This window comes from Jaculus jaculus, chromosome 7 (assembly GCF_020740685.1).
Source record: "Jaculus jaculus isolate mJacJac1 chromosome 7, mJacJac1.mat.Y.cur, whole genome shotgun sequence".
In the NCBI taxonomy this organism is placed as follows: domain Eukaryota; kingdom Metazoa; phylum Chordata; class Mammalia; order Rodentia; family Dipodidae; genus Jaculus; species Jaculus jaculus.
Window position 1 is genome coordinate 95,881,417 of NC_059108.1, and position 27,649 is coordinate 95,909,065.

The window sequence follows — 27,649 nt, forward strand, 5'->3', positions numbered from 1 at the left end:
GAGACAAGAGGTCTGACCAGCAGGTACTGGGTCTAGCTTATTAGATAAGTAGAACACTGGGCAATGCTATGGACCCTGTCTTTTAGACAGGATGCCCCTGGCTGTACCTTTCTTTTCATCTATGTACAAGGGGAAGGATTTGGTTAAGTCTGGAAGTGTGAGGGCAGGGGCTCATATCAGAGTTGACTTTAGTTTTTGGAATGATTGTTTTCCATTTTCAGTCCAATTAAAATCTTTTCTCTTAATTAATTTTTTTTTATTTTGGTCTTCTAGCGGCATCATATAGAGGTTTGACTAATTCAGCAAACCTTGGGATCCAAATTCTGCAATACCCTACTGCTCTGAGGAATTCCTGGATCTGTCTCTTAGTAGGTGTTTGAGTGATGGCCTGAAGCCTAGAGGCTGACAATATACTTTTACCTTTTTGGAGTTCATACCCCAAGTAGGTTGCATTACACACACACAGTTGAGTCTTCCTGGCTGATATGCAATAGCCCAGATGTTGTAAGTTGTCCAGAATATTCTCTGTGGTAGAGAGGCACTTTTCCTCCATTTCTGCATCTGGGAGAAAGTTGTACATGTATTGTAGGAGAGTTACTTCAGGTGTTTCTTTGTGAAAGGCCTTCAAGTCTCTATGAAGAGGCTCATCAAAGAGGGTGGGGGAAAATTTAAATCTCTGTAGAAGCTTAGTCCAGGTTTGTTGCCCACTGGTGTCTTGTTCCACGTCTGTCCATCCAATGGCAAGAAAAACGGGTTTATTTCACTTTGCCAATGGGATACTAAAGAAACAATCTTTTAGGTCCAGCACAGTGTACATTTGCCTTTCAGGTAGAATTATACTGAGAAAAGTATAAGGGATGTCTCATGGGGCCTTGTGACTTCTGGAAGGTAGCCACCATAATCTTAGCCTGTCTATCTTCTGGAGTGCTTTTATTATTATATATCCTGGCAGAAATCTCTTTTAACTCTGAAAGAAATTTACCCTCAAAGCCTTCTATTTTCTGAATCTCCTTTCTAATATCTGGTGTGGACTGAGTTATAAAAGCAATTTTAATAGTTCACTTATTCTCAGGAGCCTCAGTATATTTGGTTGGATATATTTTATATGCTTCCTACTGCCTTTCTAGGAAAGCAGTGGGGAGTCTGTGGGCCCTTTGGTCATTTCATTCACTTTAGACAAATTTGTAGTATACCAAGTGAGTGGCTACCTGGAGAAGACCAATCAGAATCTGGCAAAAAAAAAAAAAAAATTGTTAAGGGATGCCCTACCTTCACTGGTGTTGGGATCCCAGTCCAGTCACGTGGAAGGTAAGGCATTGTCAATGACATTAGGGTTCTCTGTGAGGTGACTGTCAGCCCCCAACACTAGTTTCTTGGCTTCCCTTAGGATTATTTCATGTTCCTTTGTGGTGAAGAGGGTCTATAAGAGCTGCTGACAGTCCTCTCATGTGGGCTAATGGGTACAGAAAACAGTCTTGAGAAAGGATATCAGAGACCCACTCTAAATCTGATTTAAGTTTAGCAATAAGAATGGAAGTGCTGGGGAATTGAATCTAGGTCTTTAGGGTTCCCAGATTAGCACTTGAATGGTTAAGCCATCATTTACTTGATACCCCCTTTTTAAAATAATTTGTTTATATCCTGATAGACATTTTGAGTAAGTCTGATGTTTGTCTTATGTAAGGAGATTGTAACTTGATCATATACCTTGACTCAGTTTACCTATCTAACCTTTTGTCTACTGAGAAGTTTCACCTAACAGACATGACTTTAGGTGTTCCAAAGAGAAACAAAGTTATATGACATTTGTCATTCCCTCTTCCTTATCAGAGACAATTGGTCATTTTGTCTCTGGACAGGGTCAGGAGGATGGAACACATAGCTTAAACTTGCAGGGAGTCTGAGATAAAGGGGCCATCATCCCTTTTTCCAAGAGTACAGCTTGCCATGTCTTTAAATACCATATAACAGTAAGCAAGAGCAAAAAGGCATGATAGAGTAGAGAGATAAGCATCCTGACATTCCTTGTCTTACTCTGAACTTGTTTTGTTTGTTTGTTTGTTTTTGTATAACTTAGGAAATTTATTTTATCTATTTGTAATACATAAGGTGATATGGACTTGTTTATGTCTAACCTGGTTAGACCTCTAAAGAACATGAATTGCATCTGTGTTTATGACATTGTGACCCACCTAGCATGGGACATCTCTGTGTGAATGTAAACTGAATTCACATTAAGTTTATGTCCCTATATAAAAAACTTTCAGAGCACCCTTGAAAGTTTGTAAACAGTTTAAAATTCTTTAACTTCAGGCATGGTGCTTTGGTTTAGCCTGAAAATTAACTTTCTGTCCTTTTTTAACAGGAAATTAATTGTAGGCAAAATTTGGTTTTGTTTTTTGGTTTTTTTTTTTAGATCCCTTACATCCATTTTACATACACACATCTTCATCTACACACTTTAACATATCGATCTAAGTTCCACTCAAAAAGTATTTTTAACAAGCATTCTATGTCCAACACTGAAAAATAACTTCCCAGTTCCTTTAATCATCTCATCTCAACCCACAATTAAGCATCTTTATAAGGCTAGTAAGAAAAACTACACCAAATTGATCAATCTTATCCACAGACAAAGAAAAAAGTAGTCTAGCTTCAAACAGTTAACCATCTTTTTATTGGAAATTTGTAGAGAAAAAGCCTTTCTTAAGTATTTATAGGTCACCATAAAATCTCTACCTGACAACCAGGCTTGCTTTACAATACCAGTATATATAACTTCAGATTTTATATAACCCATTGATTTGGGATAGCTCCTATCAATAAACTCCATGAAATACACTTTCTATGAATACAAAGTAAAACATAACAACCATTTTGAGGATAATCTTTATCAATACCCCTAACACATTTGGAAATGCTTTCATTAGGAGTAACTAAGGCAAATTTTTGTTCCTATTTTGAGGCAGCTGGGTCTAGAATTTAGGCCAGTTGCTTTCTCCTTTTAAGTAACAGGAAATTATAATCTTTTAAAATACCTGGCAAATTATGAGTTACCACCAAGAGAGAATTTTGTTTTTTTTTATTTTTATTTATTTATTTATTATTTTTTTAAATATTTTTTGTTCATTTTTTATTTATTTATTTGAGAGCAACAGACACAGGGAGAAAGACAGATAGAGGGAGAGAGAGAGAATGGGCGCGCCAGGGCTTCCAGCCTCTGCAAACGAACTCCAGATGCGTGCGCCCCCTTGTGCATCTGGCTAACGTGGGACCTGGGGAACCGAGCCTTGAACCGGGGTCCTTAGGCTTCACAGGCAAGCGCTTAACCGCTAAGCCATCTCTCCAGCCCAGAATTTTGTTGTTTTTAATAGTCCTCTAGGTAATTTGAAGTTGACCTAGAACACAAACTAAGTAATTATATTTATGATATCATGTGACAGAGTATGGCATTGTTTATACAAAATTCCACCTCACCATAGGCTTTAGTTAAATCTGACTTTTAAAGACAAGAACCAATAAAATTTGAAATAAATCAAGTGTCAACAAAAACTTTAGGAGAGACCTGTTGGACTATTTTGTTTAATAAAGAAACCAAAAGGTGTGTATAAGCAATGTCTCATTTGCTTAAAGCCAAACAAAAGAGGAAATAACAAGTACAGTTCAAATTAAAATTATGTTCTTACTTTTATCAAACAATTTAAAAATCACATGGTTTAAAATGTGTAGTCAGGCTATCACATTGGAACCTTCTGTCTCAGCTTCCCAAGTTACTAGGGTAATTGGCATAGCTCCTTTTATTATTTATCATTTTTTAAAGTGCTTTTAAACCAGTTTTTTTTTTTCTTCTTCTTCTTCTTTCTTTTTGGTTTCATTGTAGCTCAGGCTGACCTGGAATTCACCATGTACTCTCATGGTGATCTTCCTACCTCTGCCTTCCAAATGCTGGGATCAAAGGTATGTGCTACTATGCCTGGCAAAACCAGTTTTAAAGGATACTTTTCAACAGAATGATTTTTGACCCATATATTTAAAGAGGAGGACAAGACAAATAAACACAACAACAAACACAAACATGCTAGCAATAACAGCTTGACTGACATTGCCACAAGGCTGCACACCAAAACTGAATCAGAAACAGATGCACTGTTAAATCAAAACGGAACCAGAAAGAGATGCGCTGACAAGCCAAAATTGAACTCTCAGTTCAAAATCTCTGAATGGAGCCAGAGAAGGTCATGGGTGGCCCCTTGACCCCTTCTCCAGGGGAATAATGCTACGTCCAGCTTCCCTCTTGGACCCAGAACAGTGTGAAAAACCAGAAAAAAAAAAGAAAAAATAACAGAATAAAAGGAAAAACAAAAGGAAGAGTAAAAAGCAACTCCAGAGGTTTCTTATGCAATAAAGGAGGGTGTTTGCAGTCCTAGGCAAAAATTCCCCATCAATGGTTTGGTAACAACTCCAAAACCAGGAAGATGCAGACAGATGGAGATATGGTTCTTGGGCTGAGACTAGGGATCCTTCCTCAGTCCAACTGACCCAGAGTCATGGACAGAGGTCTTGAAATGTGGATCCAGGATGAGGCCCCAAGATATCATGGGGACCAGTGTCACACAAGTAAGACCATCAACTCATGAAATGTGAGGCAAAGTTTTATTGGGTAAAAATGAAAATGAAAAGAAGAATGTTTGGTGTACCAAGAATGCAACCCAGAGGTCATCTCAAGGGGCAGTCCTGAACTGTTTGGAGTATATTTTTTTTGGAGGGAAGGGGTTGAGGTAGGGTCTCACTTTAGCTCAGGCTGACCTGGAATTCATGATGTAGTCTCAGGGTGGCCTAGCACTCTTGGTGATCCTCCTACCTCTACCACCCAAGTGCTGGGATTAAAGGTGTGTGCCACCATGCCTGGCAGAATATGTTTTTGTTTTTCAAGGTAGGGTCTCACACTAGCTTAGGCCAACATGGAATTCATGGTGTGTTCTCAGGGTGTCCTTGAATTCACAGTGATCCTCCTTCCTGTGCTTCCTGAGTGCTAGGACTAAGGGCATGCACCACCATGCCTGGGTCTGGAGTATCAGTTTGTATAGAAAAAGTAGCAGGATGGGAATTAAACAATAAAGGGGAACTTATAAATAAATTGGTCAGTTATAGGTAGTGCCTGAGGGGTGCAAGGTAGGCCTATGACAAGGAGTCCTGCTTATCTTAAGAAGTTTGCTCAATAATGCATGCCCCCCCAAAATGATATTCAGACCAGCATAGCCTCCTGTTTATTTACTGTCCCCATATGCTTAAAGAAGTGCTTCATTCCATTCTTTTATGAGCTCCTACAAGCAAGTGACTTCTATTTTTCTCTAAGTTAGGTATAAAGAAATGTAGAGTAATATAACATTTTGCTCACTTTACAGTTCTGGAGTTGTTTATATAAGCTCTATTTGTTTTTTGTTTTCTGTTGTGTTATTTTGACTCATGCCCATATGTTTTCTTTTTAAAAGATTTTGTTTTTATTTATTTATTATTAGAGACAGAGAGAAGGAGAGAGAGAGTGAGTGAGTGAGTGAGCGAGAATGGCATGCCAGGGTCTGTAGCCACTCCAGATGCATGCACCACCATGTGCATCTGTCTTATTTGGGACCTGGAAAATTGAACCAGGGTCATTAGGCTTCATAGACATATGCCTTAACTGCTAAGCCATCTCTCCATCCTGTCCATCTCTTTCTTGAGGTACAATTTCAGTTCAAGTTCTGATTTTCATGATGTTTTTGGAATTCATTCTTGGTTTTGACCAAGTCTTCATTAAGCTTTATCAATTGCTTATTGAGATCTTCCATTTTTGACTCACCTGAAATTCATTTATATCTCTTTTGAGTATTCTAATGTTTTCTTCAATCAAGTTAAGCCCACTATCAAAAGCTAAACACCAAGAAATGATTCTGTTCAATTTCATTGATACAATTGTTTTGATGGTTTGCTTCCAGTTCAGCAATTCTTTTGATTAGACTCTCAGTGGTGTGTTTTCATTTTGGCACTGAATTTCTGTTGATTTCTTTGTGATTTCACTGGAGGCTTCCATTGTGGCACTAGGTATCCTTGGTGGAGATTTTTCAATTTTCTTATTTTTGTTGGATTTTTAACATTGTGGTGTATCCATCTTGTTGAAAGGCTTCATTCTACTGAGGAGAAAGCAAATTTTTCCTTGTAGGATCTTTAGAGAGTGCTTTTGTTTTGTATTTTTTTGTAAGAGGATGCTTTGATTCAAATCTAAACTGGATTGGTGTACTGGTGTATGGTAGGATGATATCCACAGATGTACAGATTGTAGAGATTTCAGATACTTGAAAGGTACCTAGAGAATTGGGAACTCTTGAATACTCTCTCCACTTGAATGTACTCTTCAGTTCAAGGGCATCATTGGTTAGAGAACCAAGAGCCAGGAAGCTGAAGAGGCAGAAGCAAAATGCAAGCTCCTACAGAGCCCAGTGCACCCTGTGACTCAAGGGAATGGGCATGTGGCTAACCAGGCCCAGTCAGGATAGCAAAATAAAAGGCCTGTTTTCATAGCCCCCACACTGGGACCATGCCTCCCCATGTTAGTAGCAGTGTTATGGAGCCTGGGAACTGGGGGACTGAAGGATAAACTAGAAACTCTGGCCTACTCTCTCTAGCCAGTGCATCCTCATGCACATGGTATCCAGGACTTGGGGGTTCAGAGACACTTAACTCAGGAAGATGGATCAAGGGGACTGCTTGTGCAGCAAGCTCTCAGGATCCAAGCATCACAAAGTCAGCTTCAGAGTGGATTACTGGGGACAGGAAATGGGGAGGGGCTTGGAAATGGAGATCTGGCCTACCCACTCCACTCCTTACTGAGAATTGGGGCCAAGAAGCACTTCAATCAGGGATGTGGGGAGAGGGACCTGCTTCCACAGGAAGCTTCCAAGGTCCACACCAACCCAAGAAAGCCAACCTACTGGGACCAGGGTACTGGAAGGAGCTGGGGAACATGGAGGTCTGGCTTACTCACCGTGCTCTGAGTGCACCATCTGGTACAGAGTGTCTGGGAGATTGAACTTATATTTTTCTTTGTTTTTACAATTTATTTTAGTTTATTTGTTTGTCTTCATTTTTTTATTATTAGATATGGACATATTTTGTATGTAAACTTCACATCCTTTCCCTCCACTCTGACACTCTTCTGAAGATGTCTTCCTCATTGGGGAGGCAGGTCAACCCCACGGGGATTGTGGGTCATGCATTATGGGGGCAGCAGTCAGTTATGGGGGAGAGGCAGTATCTCTGGGAAAATGCCTCAACTTGTGACTGTAAAAATCTTTTTGCCCCCTCTTCCACAAAATTCCCTGAGCCATGCTGAGAGCATTTTAAGTCTACTTCAGTGATGGGCACTTAGGAGCATCTACATGTCTGGTGGGGTAGGTGTTTGGCATCCTTAGTATCTTTATCCAACAGCCTTGTGCTGATATCAGCCTAAATAAGAGAGTAGCATTCTTGCTTATTTACCCAATTCCTCTGTGGTTTCACCTGGGGACAAAGGGAGTGCACTGGGTCATTTATCCCCTCAATTTCAGTTTAGATATGAAAAATAGAAGCAGATTCTATAATGGAGAGTGAAGTCAGTGCCAGTTAAATGAGATAACCATTATTAATGAAGAGAGAATTATAATGGTTTAGATACTTTTATAGTATAAGGTTAGTGGGAACTTGACAATAGAAAGCAGAATCATTATTTGGATATGATACTGACTTGTTTCCCAGATTCAGATATAGCTCCCTTTCCACTGAGATCTGTTATCCCATCCAAGAGCAGTTGGTTACTGACCATGGCTGAATGCCACTATTGTGCTTGTGTAAGCATCACATCAGGTTGTCTGCTTGTGAGTCACTTAGACTTTGAGGTGCTGGGACAGATGTTGGCCACATTCCCCTGGTACCTCATGTAGCACTTCCCAGCAGGAGATGGACTAATTATTTGAGGACTGTCTCTCCTCTAGATTCCAATCAGATCTCTCCATGCTCTGTGCCAACAGCAATTTGTATCTTCAGTAGTAGGGTCTTACTATTAACCTCTAGTGGGTAATCAAGTGCTCTGATAGAAGTCTGTCTTGTTTGTTTTGGGAGATCTAGTAGGTCTCTCTAATCAACAGCTCATTGTGTATATAGACCATATCCTGGTACAGGGAATTACAGGTCAGTGGCGCAATGGGAAAAGAAAAGAGAAAAGCCAGAGAAGAAGAGAAGCAGGAGAAATTTGAAGTTAAGTTTCAGCTCACTCTCTCCAGGTCCCTGCAATTTAGATGATCCAGCCAAGGTTTGCTTCAGGATTCCACCTTTTACTCTGACTTCCAGGATATAGGTTTCTATGGTACCAGTTCAATTTGGATTGAGCTTTGGTGCCCCCCTGCTGGGCTCCTATAGGTAGTGCTGAAGGAAGGACCAGGCCCACTGTTTCCTCCCAAGGGATTGAGGAGAAGGAATGAGTGTCAGACAACTCAGAACCTCTCCTAGTCACCGGAGAAAAACCACACTGAGTTAGGAGTCTTGTGGAAGCAGGAACTCACAGGAACTCACTTTATTGTTACTAGCAGTTGTAATGTTGGGGATGAAGGCAGGGATTCTAGGATGAGGGGAAACATAAGGGCCAATAGTAAACTGTGACTATTGAAATGATTATTCCAACTCTTGCATGGAAGTAGCAGGCCAGAAGCCATTAGGCGTCTTGCTGAGTCTGAGCTGGGCAGAGACAGCTCGCCAAACCTTAGCTAGGCTCAGGAAGTTCCACTAGGCCTCATGCCCAGGCCTCTCAAGGCCCAACCCCCACCCCGCCCTACCATCTCCCTTCCCTAAAGCCCTACAATCGCTGTTGATGCTATTCCGTTATGTCAGCAACTTGAACTGATCCAAGTTAAGAATTGCAGGTGAGTGAAATCATGTGAAAACTGTGTTTCTGTGATTGGGTGAGTTCACCTAAAATGACCTGTTCCAAGTTTGAACATTTTTATACAAATTTCAATGTGTCATTATTTTCTTATTACTGAGTAGAATTTCATCATGTAGATATACCACTTGTTGGTTATTCATTCATTCAATGATGGGCACCTGGGTTTATTCCAATTTTTAGCTATTATGAATTGTGCAAAAGCTTTTTAGTTTTGTGATATCCCATTGTTTTATTGCTTGTTTAGTTTCCTTGGCTACTGGGGTTTTGTTCAGGAAGTCTTTACCCAGACTTTCATCATGGAGCATGCTTCCTATTTTTATCCAGTAATTGAAGTGTTTCAGGTCTTATATTGAGGTCTTTAATCCATTTGGACTTGATTTTTGTGTGTGGTGAGATTAACTTGTCTAATTTGATATTTATACATATGGTTATCCAATTTGTCCAACACCAATTGTTGAAGATGCTGTCTATCCTCCAGTCTACATTACTGGCAACTTTGTGAAAGATCAAGCAGCTGTAGTTGCTTGCCCTAAAGTCTGGGTCTTCAATTCTGTTTCATTGGTCTGTGTTTATGTTTTTATTCCAGTGTCATGCTCTTTTGTGACTATGTCTTTGTAATATAGCTTTAGGTCAGGTATGGTAATACAACCAAAGGTGTTTCTTTTCCTGAGGATATGTTTGAATATATGTGGCCTTTTGCCATTCCATATGAATTGTGAGATCATTATTTTAGATTCTATGAAGAATGATGCTGCTATTTTTCATTGGTATTGCATTAAATCTGTGTATTGCTTTTGGTAGAATTGCCATTTTCACAATATTAAATCTACCTATCCAGGAGTATGGGAGGACTTTCCATCTTCCAATTCCTCCTCTATTTCTTTCTTGAGTGTTTTTATATTTTCATTATGTAGGTCTTTTATAGCCTTGTTTAGTGTGACTCTAAGTTATATAATTTTGTTGTTGTTGTTGCTATTGAGAGTGGGGCAACCTCACTGATTTCTTTCTCTGTGTATTTGTGCTTTCCATGCAGAAAAGCTACTGATTTTTGTGCATTGATTTTGTATCTTGTCACTTATCTAAAGGAGTTTATCACTTTAAGAATTTTTGGCATGAAGGCTTTCACTTGTATATAGGATCATGTCATCTGAAAATAGGGCTAACTTGACTTCTTCCTTTCCAATTTGAATCCTTTTTAATTTCTTTCTCCTGTCTTATTGATTGGGCTAGTATTGCTAGTACTATATTGAAGAGCAGCGTTGAAAGTGGTTAATCCTGTCTTGTTCCCAATATAAGTGGGAACTCCATGAATTTTGCCCCACTAAGAATTATTTGGGCTTTATATATAGCCTTTAGTGTGCTGAGATATAAACCCTCCATATCTATTCTTTCCAGTGTTTAGATCATGAAGTGGTGTTGTACTTTATCAAAGGCTTTCTCTGCATCAATTGAGATGGTCATGTGGTTCTTATAGTTCAGTTTATTTATGTGATGTATTACATTGACCATTTTCCATTTGTTATACCATTCCTGCATCCCTGGGATTAAGCCTACTTCATCAAGGTGGATAATGCGTTTTGTTCATGATCTTTGCATCTTACCTCCTTAGGAGCCAGCTCTTTGTTTCATTGATTGTTTGTTTGCTATTTTCTTGGTTTCTATTTAATTATTTTCTGCCCTAATCTTTATTATTTCTTCTCATCTACTGTTTTTTGGTTTGCTCTGTTCTTCTTTTTCCAAGGCCTTAAAGAGAAGCATTAAGTTGTTTACTTGTGACCTTTCTAATTTCTTAATATAGACACTTATATCTATAAATTTCTCTCTTAGGACAACCTTCATTATGTCCCAAAGATTTTGAGGTGTTGTGTTCTTATTATCATTTGATTCTGTGTATTTTTTGATTTCCCTCTTGAATTCTTCAATGACCCATTCACCATTCAGTAGTATAGTGTTTAGTCACCATGATTTTGTGTATGCTTGTAGTTTCTCTTGTTGCTGATTTGTAGTTTAAGTCAATTGTGATCAGACAGTGTAAAATGAATTATTTAAATTTTCCTGTATTGTTTTAGATTTGCATTGTGTCCTACTATATGCTCTATTTTAGATAATGTTCCATGGGCTTTTGAGAAAAATATGCATCATTTGGATGGAATATTCTGTAGGTATCTGTTAAGTCCATGTGTTCTATGACATCACTTAATCCAGATGTCTCTTTGTTTATTTTTGCCAGGATACCCTGTCAATTAATGAGAGTGTGCTATTGAAGTCACCCACTACAATTATTCTTGGTGTTATCTGTGAGTGACCTTAGGTCTAATAGGGTCTGTTTGATTAAATTGGTAGCATGCATGTTAGGTGCATATATGTTTAGAGTTGTAATATCTTCCTGTTGAATTTTTCCTTTATTCAATGTAAAATGACCTTTATCTTTCTTCACTAATGTTTGAAGTCTATCCTGACAAATAGTAGGATAAAAACAGCTGATTTTTTCCTAGGCCCTTTTGCTTGAAATACAATTTTCTATCCTTTCAACCTAACATAGTGTCTGTCTTTTATGGAGGACTGAGTTTCTTGGAGGCCACAAAAAGAAGAATCCTACCTTTTAATCCTATCTGCAAGCCTGCATATTTTGTTGGGGCATTGATGCCATTGATATTAAGAGTTATTATTGTAAGGTATGTATTTATACTCACCATTCTTCTTCTTTTGTATTGTTTCCCATTTTCCATTCACTCTCTTTTATTAATTATTATATGGTGTATGATTTATTTTTCCTGTTTCCTCATGTGTATGTTTCCCTTCAGTGTGAAGGATCCCTTCAAGTGTTCTCTGTAGAAATGGATGAGTGACTCCTTTAGCCTGTTTTTATTGTGAAATATCCTTATTTCTGCATCAATTTAGATAGATAGTTTTGCAGGATAAAGTAATCTTAGTCTACAGCTTCTATTTTTCAGAACTTGGAATGCATCATTCCAAGCCCTTCTAGCTTTTAAAGGTTGTGTTGAGCAATCTGTTGTTATCCTGATGAGCTTGATTTTTCTCTTTCACTTCTTTCAATCTCTTTTCTTTGGATTGAATGTTTGGTAGTTTAATTATAATATGGCAAGAAAAGGTTATTTTCTGGATTTTTTTCCTTCTGCTTGATGTCCTAAAAGAAAGATTCCTGTATCCGCATTAGCATCTCCTTCCCAATTTAGGGAAATTTTTCTTCTGTGATTTTGTTGAAAAAACCTACTATGAGAGAAAGGAAGGGGGTAGGGTACTTAATAGGTTGATATTGTATTTATGTAAGTACAATGATTGAGATGGGGAGGTAATATGATGGAGAATGGAATTTCAAAGGGGTAAGTGTCAGGGGGGGAAGGGAGGGAATTACCATGAGATTTTTTTTATAATAATGGAAAATGTTAATAAAAATTAAAAAAATTAAACAAAAGCCTACTATGCCTTTGGAGTAAAACTGTTCTCCTTCTACTATATGCTGAATTTTTATGTTTGATCTTTTCATAGTGTACTGAATGTATGGAAATTCCCATTCATACCTTTGTATTAGCTTGTTTTTCTCTATGTTAGACTGTATTAGATCTGCCACTTGGTCTTCTAGTTTAGATATTCTATTCTCTCCATCCACCTACTGGTGAAAGGTTTTTTATTTGGTTTTCATTGTTTTTCATTTTTAAAATTTATGAGCATTTTTCCTTCAGTATTGCTATTTCTATGATTATGTCTTGTATTGGTCTCCTTATTTCATTATATTGATTTTCTGTGTCTTTATTGATTCCTTTGATTTCTTTGAACATAGTTATAATTATTCTTTTGAAATCTTTCTCATGCATTTTTGTAAATAAGTCTCATTGCACTCATTTCTAGTAAATAGTAAATGGATAATTTTTGATGGACTTACATTGTCTTGATTCTTTTGTGTTTCTTTTTATTACAATGTAGAGATTTTTGAATCTTGGGTTAACTTTTTTTTAATTTAATTTATTAGTTTTCTTTTCAGTAAATACAGGCAGTTTGGTACCATTACTTAAGCTCATCTGTGATCTACCACCTCCCATTAGACCTTCCTTGTTAATGAAAATGGGTTGTGTATTGTGGAGTTAGCCCCCAGTTATTAGTATGATAAATGTCTCTGCAAATCATGACCCAACATGTGACTCTGACATTCTTTCCGCCCCCTCTTCCGCAAGATTTCCCTGAGCCATGTTGGGTTCATTTTTGGTCTGCTTCAGTGCTGAGGTGTTGGGGGCCTCTGAGGCTCTGGCTCTCTGCTTTGGTAGGAGTTGATTTTTCTCTGCCTTGATCTCCTTCCCCTTTGTGCTGGTATACGGTTCACAGGAAAACATCACCCTTGCTTATTTCGCCAGTTGTCCTTAGTTTCAGTTGGGCCCCTTTTGAGGTATGTTGGGGCAGCTCTCTGCTTAAGATCGGCATCTATCTGGAAAAGAGAAGCAGATTCTCCAATGGAGAGTAAGTTAGCACCCGGAAAATTGAGATAACACTTACTTTTTTGATAGACAGTATGATAGGTTTAGGCCCTCTTATAACCGTGATTGATGGTTGCTTGATATTGTAGAGTGGGCTTGTGTTTGGGTATGGTTCTGACTTGTTTCCCAGCTCCAGCTATGGGTCTAGTACCACTGAGTGGATCAGTTAGCCAAATCAAGAGCAATTGATTCCTCACCATGGCTGTGTACCACTATTGCACTTGTGTGGGCATCACATCTGGTTATTTGTTGCTAATTAGGTTAAACAATGTGTTGCTTGGACAGATCTTGGTCATTTCCCCCAGTCGCCTATGTAGCGCCTTCTGGCACTAGACACGCTGACTGTCTGGGGACTGACTCTCTCCTGGCTTCCAGACATGTCATTCCATTTTACGCGTCAGCTGCGTATGGAGTCTTCAGCAATAGGGTCTTACCACTGGTCTTTGGTGGGTCATCAAGTACTATGACAGAAGTCTGTCATTGTTTTGGGAAACCTTGTAGGTTTATCTGATCAAAAGCTCATTGTGGATGGTAGGCCCAAGCTGGAAGTGGGGGTTACAGGTCAGTGTCCACTAACAAATTGAGGGAAAAGATAACTAATATACAAGAGTTAGAGAGGATAGAGATAGAGGGGAGAGGGAGGGAGGGAAGATGTAGGAGATTTAGGTCAGTCTTGATCCTACCCTCTCCAGTGTCTTGTGGTTCAGCTGTTTCCTGTAAGGGTCTAGTGAAGGTTCAGCCATTTGGTCTGTCTTTTAGGAAGTAGAATTTGATAACAAAGATGTGCTATATCTACACAATGGAATTCTATACAGCAGTAAGAAAAAACGACATAAAGAAATTTGAGGAAAAATGGTTGAACCTGGAACAGATCATTCTCAGCGAACTTACCCAATCACAGAAAAAAAATAGACACATAGTCTCATTCATCTGCAACACCTAACCTGAATCTGCCCAAGATGCCTTACATACACAGCAAGCACCTCATGGACTAGACAATAAGATGGATGGGAGGGCAGGGAGGGAATCAAAGGGTGGAAAACAGTAATCTGGACCCAAAGTTTTTTTTTAATTAAAAATTTTTATTAACATTTTCCATGATTATTAAATATATCCCATGGTAATTCCCTCCCTCCCCAGTCCCATACTTTCCCATTTGAAATTCCATTCTCCATCATATTACCTCCCCATTACAATCATTGTAATCACATATATACAATATCAACCTATTAAGTATCCTCCTCCCTTCCTTTCTCTACACTTTATGTCTCCTTTTTAACTTACTGGCCTATGCTACTAAATATTTTCATTCTCACGCAGAAGCCCAATCATCTGTAGCTAGGATCCACATATGAGAGAGAACATGTGGTCCTTGGCTTTCTGGGCCTGGGTTACCTCACTTAGTATAATACTTTCCAGGTCGATCCATTTTTCTGAAAATTTCATAACTTCATTTTTCTTTACCGCTGAGTAGAACTCCATTGTATAAATGTGCCACATCTTTATTATCCATTCATCTGTTGAGGGACATCTAGGCTGGTTCATTTTCCCGGCTATTATAAATTGAGCAGCAATAAACATGGTTGAGCATGTACTTCTAAGGAAATGAGATGAGTCCTTTGAATATATGCCTAGGAGTGCTATAGCTGGGTCATATGGTAGATCAATCTTTAGCTGTTTTAGGAACCTCCACACTGTTTTCCACCATGGCTAGACCCAATTGCATTCCCACCAGCAGTGTAGAAGGGTTCCTTTTTTTCCACATCCCCACCAACATTTATGATCATTTGTTTTCATGATGGTGGCCAATCTGACAGGAGTGAGATGGAATCTCAATGTAGTTTTAATCTGCATTTCCCTGATGACTAGTGACATAGAACATTTTTTAGATGCTTATATGCCATTTGTATTTCTTCCTTTGAGAACTCTCTGTTTAGCTCCATAGCCCATTTTTTGATTGGCTTGTTTGATTCCTTATTATTTAACTTTTTGAGTTCTTTGTATATCGTAGATATTAATCCTCTATCAGATATATAGCTGGCGAAGATTTTTTCCCATTCTGTGGGTTGCCTCTTTGCTTTTTTCACTGTCCTTTGCAGTGCAAAATCTTTGTAATTTCATGAGGTTTCAGTGATTAATCTGTGGTTTTATGGCCTGAGCAATTGGGGTTGTATTCAGAATGTCTTTGCCGACATCAATATGTTGAAGGGTTTCCCCTACTTTTTCCTCTAGCAGTTTCAGAGTTTCAGGTCTGATGTTATGGTATTTAATCCATTTGGACTTAATTCTTGTGCATGGCGTACGAGAAGAATCTATTTTCATCCTTCTGCAGATATATACCCAGTTTTCAAAACACATTTGCTGAAGAGGCTGTCTCTTGTCCAATGAGTATTTTTGGCATTTTTTATCGAATATCAGGTGGCTATAGCTACTTGTGCTTACATCTGGGTCCTCTATTCTGTTCCACTGATCTACATGTCTGTTTTTGTGCCAGTACCATGCTGTTTTTGTTACTATGGCTCTGTAGTATAGGTTAAAATCAGGTATGGTGATACCTCCAGCCTCATTTTTGTTGCTCAGTATTATTTTATATATTCTAGTTTTTTTGTGATTCCAAATGAATTTTTGGATTGTTTTTTCTATTTCCATGAAGAAAGCCTTTGGAATTTTGATAGGGATTGCATTAAATGTGTAGATTGCTTTAGGTAAGATTGCCATTTTCACAATATTGATTCTTCCAATCCAGGAACAAGGGATGTTTCTCCACTTTCTAGTGTCTTCTGCAATTTCTCGCTTGAGTGTTTTAAAGTTCTCATTGTAGAGATTCTTTACTTCTTTGGTTAGGTTTATTCCAAGGTACTTTTTTTTTTTTTTGATGCAATTGTGAATGGGAGTGATTCTCTGATTTCATCCTCTGTGTGTTTGTTGTTAGCATATATGAAGGCTACTGATTTCTGTGTGTTTATTTTGTATCCTGCTACATTGCTATAGGTTTTGATCAGTCTAACAGTTTGCTAGTAGAGTCTTTAGGGTCCTTTATGTATAGAATCATGTCATCTGCAAATAATGATAACTTGATCTCTTCCTTTCCAATTTGTATCCCTTTTATGTTTGTCTCTTGCCTTATTGCTATGTCTAAGACTTCCAAAACTATATTAAATAAAAGTGCAAACAGAATACAAGAATATATCAGAAAGATCATCCACCCTGACCAAGTAGGCTTTATCCCAGAGATGCAGGGATGGTTCAACATACACAAATCTATAAATGTAATACATTACATAAATGGGTTGAAGGAAAAAAAATCACATGATCATCTCATTAGATGCAGAGAAAGCATTTGACAAAATCCAACATCCCTTCATGATAAAAGTCCTACAGAGACTGGGAATAGAAGGAACATATCTCAATATAATAAAGGCTATTTATGACAAGCCTACAGCCAACATATTACTAAATGGGAAAAAACTGGAAGCTTTTCCACTAAAATCAGGAACAAGACAAGGGTGTCCACTGTCCCCACTTTTATTTAATATAGTTTTGGGTTAACTTTTTGCTTGGGTTTTCTAATTATCTGCACTATTTTTAGATGCATAAATCTGATGTTATATATCTTCAGTACAGAAGCTTAAGGTGCCAGGTATGACTCTCAAAATACTCTCAGAGTAACATCAAAAGTAATCCTAGGTGTTGGGTTTTCCTGCTATGTGAGTATTCTAGTAGGTTCGGTGGACCAAAATAATAGCGAATTCTGTAATTCAACTTAACAATATACACATTCAATCAAAACCAGAGGGGGTATGTGGTGGTTTGATTCAGGTATCCCCCATAAACTTAGGTGCTCTGAATATTAGGTTCCCAGCTGATAGAGATTTGGGAAATAATGTCTCCTGGAGGGAATGTATTGTTGGCGATGGGCTTTTGGGTGGTATAGCCTGTTTCCCCTTGCCAGTGTTTGGTACACTCTCCTCTTGCTATGTCCCACCTTATTTTGGCTAGTGGGTGATGTACACCCTCTGCTTATGCCATAGTTTTCCCTTGCCATTGTGGAGCTTCCCCTTAAGTCTGTAAACCAATTAAAGCTCTTTGTCCCACAAGTTGCTCTTGGTTGGGTGATTTCTACCAGCAATGAGAACCTGGTTGCAACAGTAAAGTGGTATCAGAAGTGGTGTTGCTGATAGACACCTGACTGGATGGCTTTGGCCTTTTGGAGCTGATTTTCAAGAGGAATGTGAAAGGATTTGAAACTTTGGCATAAGAGATACCTTGCAGTGAGGTAAGTATAGCTTGATGGACTATTCTGATCACAGTTGAAAGACCTGAATGCAATAAGAACTATGGACTGCAAGGTTTGGCTTATGAGGGTGAGAAAGAGCTTTGCTTAGACTGAGCTAGCAGTTTGTGTGAGAAGCTTGTTGTTATGCCCATGTCCTGAAAAGTTGTGCAGAGTTGCTTTGCGTAGAAATGAACTGGTATGAGCAGAGGGATATGGCATGGAAAGAAAAATCTTTGGGTGAACTGTTGCCCATTCAGCTGCAACTGAGAGATTACAACCTTTGAGACTGGGCTAGCTGACCTGCACTGGTGCAACAGGAAGAATGTAGACTCATTTGAAGGGGCCTGAGTGTTCAAGGAGTGTCCTGTTCTTCAAAGTCTGCTTTATTCCCCATGGATTAACAAATTGGCACCCTACCTGATGTTGTGGAGTATAAGAAATGCAGCAAAGAGTAGGTCATTGAGTTTGCAACATGGTTTTGTGTTTTGGAAATGGCCATGGGCAGTGTGAAGCATGGTTGCTGGATGCCTGCATGGAGACCCCATGGGGCCATGAGGATGAGCTGTGGGTTGCAGTGGAGACCCAGTGGAGATGCTTGGACCACAAGATGGCTGCTAAGAAATGCTGCCAGCCCCAATGAAGTTTTCCAGGACTGTAAGTAGCCTATCTAGAGGGGCAGTATTGGAATGTCAGAGACTTGTTGCTGGTTAGAATTAATGGACTTGGAGACTTGTCACTAACTAGAGTTGTCAGACTTACAGCTACAGAGTTTCATGTTTGCCCTGGTTTTAAATCTTGAATTAATTAAATATTTTTTGCTATGCCCAATGCAAACTTTTGCAGTGTGAATGTTTATTTTGTGCCATTATGTTTTGTGGGGAGGGGATTTTTGGTATTATGGTTCAGTTAAAAGACCTTGGTTTATGGGGATGTATGAACATTATTGGAATTAATAAAAACTATGGGGACTTTTAAAGTCATACTGAATGCATTGTATTTTACATCATGTATAGATATCAGTTTATTGGGGCCAGTGGTGGAATGTGGTAGTTTGATTCAGGTGTCGCCCATAAATTTATGTTTTCTGAATGCTAGGTTCCCAGCTGATAGAGATTTAGGAATTAACACCTCCTGGAGGGAGTGTATTGTTGGGGGCAGAATTATGGGTGTTATAGCCAGTTTCCCCTTGCCAGTTTTTGGCACATTCTCCTGTTGCTATGGTCTACCTTACGTTGGCCAGGGTGGTGATGTCCACCCTCTGCTCATGCCATCGTTTTCCACTGCCATTGTGAAGCTTTTTCTTGAGCTTGTAAGCCAAAATAAAGCTTTTTCTCTAGCCTGTAAGCCAAAATAAACCCTTTTTTCACAAGCTTCTCTTATTTGGGCTATTTCCACCAGCAATGAGAACCTGACTGCAACAGGTTCTTAAAACAAACATATCATCTAACAAAATAAAAGTTTCTAAGGATGTATGTTGCTCCACACCCTTAATCCTGTCAACTGGGAAGCTGAGATTTCTGGTCTGTAAAGGGTTCTGGGTCAGCCTGTGTCCCAGTAAGACCCTGCCCAAAAAATGACAGAAGAAGAGACAAAGGCACTATCGATCATGAAGCAACAAATGATAACAACAAAATATATCTTATTTAAGAATGGCAAAACAAAAAGCCAGGCATAGTGGTGCACATCTTTAATCCCAGCACTCGGGAGGCAGAGGTAGGAGGATAGCTGTGAGTTCGAGCCACCCTGAGACTATATAGTGAATTCCAGGTCAGCTTGAGCTAGAATGAGATCCTACCTTGAAAAACCAAAAAATAAATAAATAAATAAAAAATAAAAGTAATGGCAAATCTGACTTTCCTTCTGGTTGAACCCACAGTCTGCCCTTGCAAGGAAGGTGCAATTAGCATGCCCAAATCAGTTCTAAATACCAGGCTTTGTGGCAGTTATTGACCTTGTGTAAGTAGGCCCTGTAGCTTTGGTCACATCTAGGCTTTGTGTCCACTTGGGTCCCTCTTTATTGTGCTGTGGGCTGGGTTTGGCTGGCTGGCTGGATGGGTCTGCTGTTCTGATCACCTGTGCTTGGTGCTGTGTAGCTGAGTTCCATTCCACAAGTACTTGCTGCTGGTTGGGGAGGGGAAGCTTTGGAGGGTGCCTGAATTTGTACAGGATCAGTATAGCTGGTCCCCATGAGCCTCTTCCTCTGGAGCTGCTCAGCTGGTCCTTGTAGTCTTCACCTTTAGCTTTCTTGAGTTTGTAAGGAGGTTACATGTGTGGCAAATCCATTCTCCTGGCTTTTCCTGATGTTCAGGCAGAGCCTGGCAGCTGCAGCTGCACAGACTGGCACCACTGCTGGAGCTGCTTCTGCTTGCTTCTCTGCTCTCTAGAATCTCTGGATCTCTCCTACTTGTCTACTGTGGTTAATAGTTTTATTCACCTTCCGTTTTTGGCAGAAGAGTATATTTTTCTGTTCTTCTTCTTATTTACCCCCTAGGCTGCTTTAGTGTTTCTCCTATGCCATCTTACCCAGATGCCTACTCACATTTTCAATTTTAAGAGAGTAAAAGCATTTAGAAGGAAAAGGTCTGTCCATCATTACATTCATCATCACTTCCCAATACGTGGACATAATGGCCTCATATGCTTAAGTTGTTTATAACAAAGATGATAAGTGGGAAATAGATAACAAATGTTTATTGATGCTTTAATTTCATTGATCTGCAATGTCCTCCAACCAGGTTACAGTTGATTTATTGCTATGTAACATATTACACTTTAAATATTATTTATTTGTTTAAGAGAGAGAAAGAGAATGAATGGGTGTGCCAGGGCTTCTGGCCACTGCAAGTAAACTCCAGAAACATGTGCCTCTGTGTACATCTGTCTTACGTGGGTACTGGGGAATCAAACCTTGGTCTTAATGATACATAGGCATGTGCCTTAACCACTAAGTCATTTCTCCAGTACACACACTCTATTTTAATTTTTTACCAGTTTATGTTATCTATTGTATATATTATCATATTTTCTACCAGTATAAATCTCATGAGAATAAGACTTTTACTTTCCTTGATCATATATCTCCCTATAGATAAATCTAAGTTAGGTACTCAGAAAATAATTGTAGAGCAAAACATTTCTAGATTTGAAATTGTTAATTATACAAGTATTCAACCATTATTCAAATATTATTCATTTTTCTACCTACTAGATGTGGATGGGGATAGAGTTAGAAATACATGAATAACATCGAAGTCAATCAATATAGCATTATGACAATAGACAAAGTCTAGAATCAACCTAAGAGTACAAAAATAGCTGAATAGCTAAAGAAATGTGGTATATACCATAATGGAATATATCTTCAGCCACTAAGACTGAATTCTGCCATTTGTAAGAAAATGAATGGAATGGGCAATAATATTAAGTGAAATAGGCCAATAGCAGTAAAAAAAAAATAGTACATTTTCTTTCAGACCTGTAATTTAGAATTCATACAAACAAACAAAGAAGATACTTAATCATGAAGGCAGAGTATTTGGGAAGAGGATGGGGAACAATGAGAGTCGTGGTAAGGAGAGAATAGAGGGTAATAAGGATTAATATGATCAGTGAGCTATACACATGTATTAAAATGTCATAAGCTAACCTCTCTTTTGTGTAGATAGTGTATGTTAAAATATTTTATATGTCATTAAAATAATCTTCAATTTTTACTTATTATGAAAGTTTTCAAGTGAGGATTTAGCTTTGTATCATAAAACTAAGTATAGTGCTATGTTTGGAAGGATATATGATGTGTATTCACAAATCGCAATGCATTATCTCAACTATTGTATAGCAAGTTTCATCAGTAAGTTTCTTCTTGGAGGGAGGCTCATGAAACTCAGGAAGTAAGTAAGTCCTAGGACTTGGGAAGCTCTGAAAATTACAATTTTCAATAAGCTCTTTCCCAGGGTTACAAAAGCAGTAAACCACTGCTGGTGAGAAGAGATTTTCCTATCAGCTAAGGTGAGCTGCCTGCAAGAGATGGAGTGAGTGTCCCAGATAGGGCTTCCCTGAATCCTTATCAAGGCTGTGGTGAACTTTCCAGTGAAGCAGCTGCCTTTAAGACAGCTTCCATGTACCTGTAAGTAACCCCTTGTTTGTACTCTGAAAGCTACCTTTCACCTGTGCTCTGAAAATAACCTCAATATACTCATTGGTTCACCAAGTTGGGAGTTTGGTCTGTCACCTCTGCCCTATCTGGGGTAAATAGGTGTCTGCATCTCCCTAAGAAAAGTTCTGACAGCATTTACCATAACCCCATATTCTCTCTGTTCCATTACTTACAAGTTGGTCAAACAAAAGTAGAGTTAAGAAAATCTCAAGTTTGATATAGGAATGAAATTGTGACAAAAATCAGTGCCCATGCAAATAACAGAAAAAAAAAAAAAACCCATATAACCTTGTATCACTTCATAGATCCATGTGTCTGACTTCTTAAGTTTTTTTTTTTTTTTTTTCAGTTAGTGTCTGTTGGTTGAATCAACCTTCTCTTCTGATCAAGGGCTGACTCTTACTGCTATTGAATAAAGTAAGCAAAGGATTTGTACAGGAGAAGCTCATTAAATCTAGGATTGAAAACTTGCATATAATAATTGAAGATATGTTCTCTTAAAGCACAAATAAAGTGAAGCATAAAGAAATCTATCAGGAATACTAGAATTTTGCTGGAAAATATATGTCATACTAGACATAAGGCAATAACTTTACTTAAATGCTAGTTATTGTTTCAAAGTACTTTATTTGATCTTAAAAATGAGGAGGCTTGGATTTAAAGTTCAAGAAAAATTAATTTATGTAAAATAAATATGGTTAATTTCTTACATACTAATTCAACAGTCCTTTGTGTGATCAATTGATTGTGACATTTTCACAATAAAAAAGAAGAGATACTTCCAGAAAAATGTAATAATATGTGTTTATGAAATGTTTCAAAACATATTGACTACAACATAGTACTCCATATTTTTAGTATTTTTAAAATTGTATCCCTAAAATTTATTTTCATAAGGAAACTGAACATCTACTTACTTCTCATGAGGAAATTTTATAGTATCAATTTGTATTATAGTTTGTTGATACATAATAGTTTATTACTATTCCAATCTCTACATAAAAAGGCTTTTGACAAATACTCCATAAATATTAGAACTAAAGAAATGCATTTCTTCATTTTTTTAACTAAAAAGGAGTTCTCAAATATGTACTTGATAAATTACTTAAACCCAATTAATAAGAAATAGAGTACTTCTGGTTGACAGCAGCCATATATTCATTTAAAGATATGGTAGATGGAGTGTCTCTTAATAACTAATTAGAATTCTTTCATCATGGTAAAGTCATTTTCAATAGAAAATATTTTGGATGGTGTTACATTTCTTCTTATTTCTGGCCAAAAACTCCATGATAAAGGAGACCTGTCAGATGATAGTTAAGAACAATTTTTTCAGTCCAATATCAAAGTATAAATGCAAGGCAACAGAAATAGGAATTTTATAAAAAACATTCTTTCTTCTTTTAAAATAAATTTTATTTATTTATTTGCAAACAGAGAGAGAGAGAGAGAGAGAGAGAGAGAATAGGCACACCAGGGCCTCTAGCCACTGAAAATGAACTCTAGATACATGTGCCCCTTGTGCATCTGGGTTACATGGGTCCTGAGGAATTGAACCTGGGAACTTTGGCTTCACAGGCAGATGCCTTAACCACTAAGCCCAGAAATAGGAAAATTTAATTTCAGGCATTAGACTTCAAAAATTATTTTATTGAAGTTACTGTTTCTGCTTGAGGAAAAGTTACCCAAATTCAAAAAAAAAAAAAAATCTGCAGGGGTGGAAGGATGGCTTTGTGTTAAGTCTCTTGCCTATGAAGCCAAATAATTCAGATTTGATTCCCCAGTACCTATGTAAAGCCACATACACAAGGTGGTGCATGCATCTGGTATGCATTTGCTTAGAGGCCTTGCTCATTCTCCCAACCTCATCTCTCTTCTGCTCTCTCTAGCCCTATCTCTCTGTCTCTTTTTATCTATCTCAAATAAATGAATAAGATATTTTTGAAAAATAAATTTAGATCCATCCACTGTCTTCTGCCAACTGTTGTCATTGAATTAAATATAATGGCAACAGATCAAAATATTCACAAAATAAAAAACATCATGATTATAGAATTAAATATCTTTCATAAGTAAGGCTTGTAAAACATACTTTTTTTTAAACTATGAGATCACAATTTACCTTCCATGCCTTTTCTGTGTATAGACTATGAGTGCTTTGTAATGTGTGTAATGTATTGTATATGAAGGTGTGTGTGTATGTGTCTGTGTGCGTGCGTGCGTGCGTGCGTGTGTGTATGATGTGCAGTTGCACCTGATCCATTCACATATGGTTAAAGGCCAGAGGACTACTTGTAAAGGGAGGTAATTCAGTGGAATATGGATGGTGAAACAAAGGTAATAGGAGGGGATGGTGATCAAATTACATTATGTTCCATGTATTGAAATTCTCAACAAAACATAGAAAAAAATTGAATATTGAAACATGATCATGCACCTCTAATAGTTTGTCATTATATATTGTTCATAATTGTTTTGTAACAAATTTTTGTATGAATTCACTCCATAGTCTTTGTATTTTCTCTGTGAAGTGTATGCCACCTATCTTTTTATCAATTGATTGAAATTTTGACTAAAACATTGTAAACAATCCTATACCTGGGCTTCCTATACCATAAAAATGTATTTCTATTTGTCCCAATATATACTATAAACTTAGCATTATATTTTCTAGGATGTTTGGTGTGTTAACACTTATGAAATATTACTAAAATAGAGATTAGTATAGTAATATATAAGAGCTAATTGATTTGTTCAGCTAATTGCAATATTGTGTTATTACCTATGATTTTAGGAAATTAATTAGGCAAAATATAAATCCATAGTCTTAAATATATTTAACAAAACTACTATTATTTTAAACAGTAGCAAAGTTCCATTAGGAATCAATGGGATTTTCAAATTACTAAAACATTTGCACTAGCAATTTCATATATCATGGACTTTACTCAGTATCTTCAATTTGTGTAAGCCCATGCTTCTTTCAAATTTCTAGAAGGAAGAAAATCTTTACATTAAGTGTATATGTTTCTCTCCATTCTAAGAGAAAAATCCTAATAAAATTTTTTTGTATTTCTTGGTAAAAAATTTTTTCAGGGTAAGGAAAGATGTATTTCCTGAATTGATAGAGATGACATTGTGCAAAGAACTAGATAATACGATTTATACAAATAGGTTGGGATGGCAGAAAGGTGAAATGTAAAAGCTGGAACTAATATTATCAGCCCGGTTATCTGAGCATAAAAGTTAAACATAGTATTGCAATGTCAGCATTCCTCCAGGAAAGTAGAGCACTATATATAGCCATTGCTTGGAAGTGATATTTGACCTATAAAAAGCCACCATCCAAAATGTGCTTTCAGCAGAAATTGGATAACTGTTGTTTGCAAAGTCACATGCTATCTTTAGAGAAGGAGCTGAGCAGAGAAGGAATACTCTTACAAAATGACAATAAAATATGAATTTTCAAGTTTGGATTTACACAATTTTTTCATATTTTCAAGGATTACCAGACTTAACATACTATCTTGAGCAAAGACAGCAGAGGCTGTGAGTTTTAAGTTCCAAATTATACTAAATTTCTAGGCAAATGTAACTCCATAAGGCCATTATTTATGAAAAACAAATATTTTGTGTTTCAAATCACATGTTCAAGTTTTCAGATTGCCATAACATACAATTTTCAGAATATTAACAAGTTAATAGTCTAATTTTCATTGATTTTGTTTAACTTTTCAGTAAATTTGTTAAATGTTTATTTATTTGAGAGAGAGAGGCAGACAGAAAGAGAAAGGAATGAACATACTAGGGTCTCCAGCCACTGCAAATGAACTACAAACACATGTGCTACCATGTACATCTGGCTTAGCTGGGTACTGGGACATTGAACCTGGGTTCTTAGGTTTCACAGGCAAATGTCTTAACTGCTAAGCCATCTCTCCAGCCAAAATATTTTTCAAAATATTTTTATTTCAGTGAAATTTTAATAATAGCAATTCTCAGATACTTTCCAAATCAAAGAACTATTTCTTGGATTTTATAGGCAAGTACTTTCTTAATCAAATATGAGTGTTTCATTATATACCACTGTTAAGTGAGAGAGCTATTATATGGTACTTATCTACTTAATTTTTAAAATTTTTATTTATTTATTTGCCAGCAGAGAGAAATAGAGAGAAGAGAGACAGACAGAATGGGTGTTCCAGGGCTTCTAGCCACTGCCAACAAACTCCAGATGTATGTGCCACTTTGTGCATCTGGTTTTACATGGGAACTGGGGAATCAAACTCAGGTCATTAGATTTGCAGGCAAGGACCTTAATCACTAAGTACTCTTTCCAGCTCTACGTTCTTTGTTTTTGACGTGATTTCCATGCACCTTAATCAGTGATAGTAACATTGTAACTACTGTGCTTAATATACAAATTTATTTTACTTCAAGGCAATATTTTTTTTTTCATTTTATTGAAGTGCATTCAATATTTTCCTACCCTCAATTGTTGTAAAATTCAAAATTGTCTTGTAAAACGTAATTCTGGAAAAATAAATAGGTTAATATTATTTTTTCTAATATAGGTTATGGTATAGGTAACGAAATAATAAAAGGAAAAAATAGACCAAACTCTTAATGTCAAATAAAAATGGAGCATTGTTTCAATAATTGAGGAATTAATGTCCAACTTTTAACAAAATTTACAAAATATTCATATATATGATAATTTAAACATGAATAGTTGAGCTGAAATCTATCAGTAGCCATTAAGAGAATAATTTAATATGAACACTTTACTTATATTGCACATTAACATATTTAATTATCTAGATACTATTTTTCAATTATAAAAATTATTATAAATGCATCATTGATTATTTATCATCCAACCTTAGATCCCAAAACCTTATTCTGCATGTAATAAGATAGAAAAAATTTATATATTTGGCAAAATAAAATTTAACATTCTGATAGAAAATTTGTAACTTTATAACATTAAAATTGCCTGTTTTGTTTCAAAACAAAAATAAGGTTCTATACTTTTTGAAGCACACAGAAGAGTATACTACTTTATATGATTTTGATAATTTTAATCACTTATAATGAAAATCATATAATTTTGTACTGGATCTCTAGGTAAAGTACATCCTTAAAGGTTAGAACAGAAATAGGAAAGAGACTTATCCTTGAGTAAATTCAAACACATAAAAGGCAGTGCTAGCAATTTTAAGCCCATAAAGCCTATAACTCAAGCTAGTATATCCCTTATTTCAATAGCATAGCCTAGGATCATCTCAGACCTGTTAGAATTATGTCTCATAGGACAGAATACATTGCATCAAATAAAATACATTTAAAATATGTTATGAACGATACTGTGAACAAGATGAGTGAGCTCTTCATAAAAGATGTCAGCCTGCCTCGTGCCTCAGTCCCTAAGATGACACTCCCAGTAATGATAAAATGTTTATGAGAAATATATCATTTTAATTCACATGTAAATAATTTCAAAATCTCATCTACACATTTGTCATCATATTTAATACTTTTACAGAAAATAAACTTGACACCACATGATATAAAATGGATTTAAGGGTTAAGTAGATGGCTCGGAAGTTAAAGGTGCTTGTTTGCAAAGCCCAACATTACTTGTTCAGTTTCCTAGCCATTTACATAAAACCAGATGAGTATTCATCTGTAGTATCAGGACACCTACACACACACACACACACACACACACACACACACACACACACTTTTTTTTGTTTCTCTACATGGAGAAA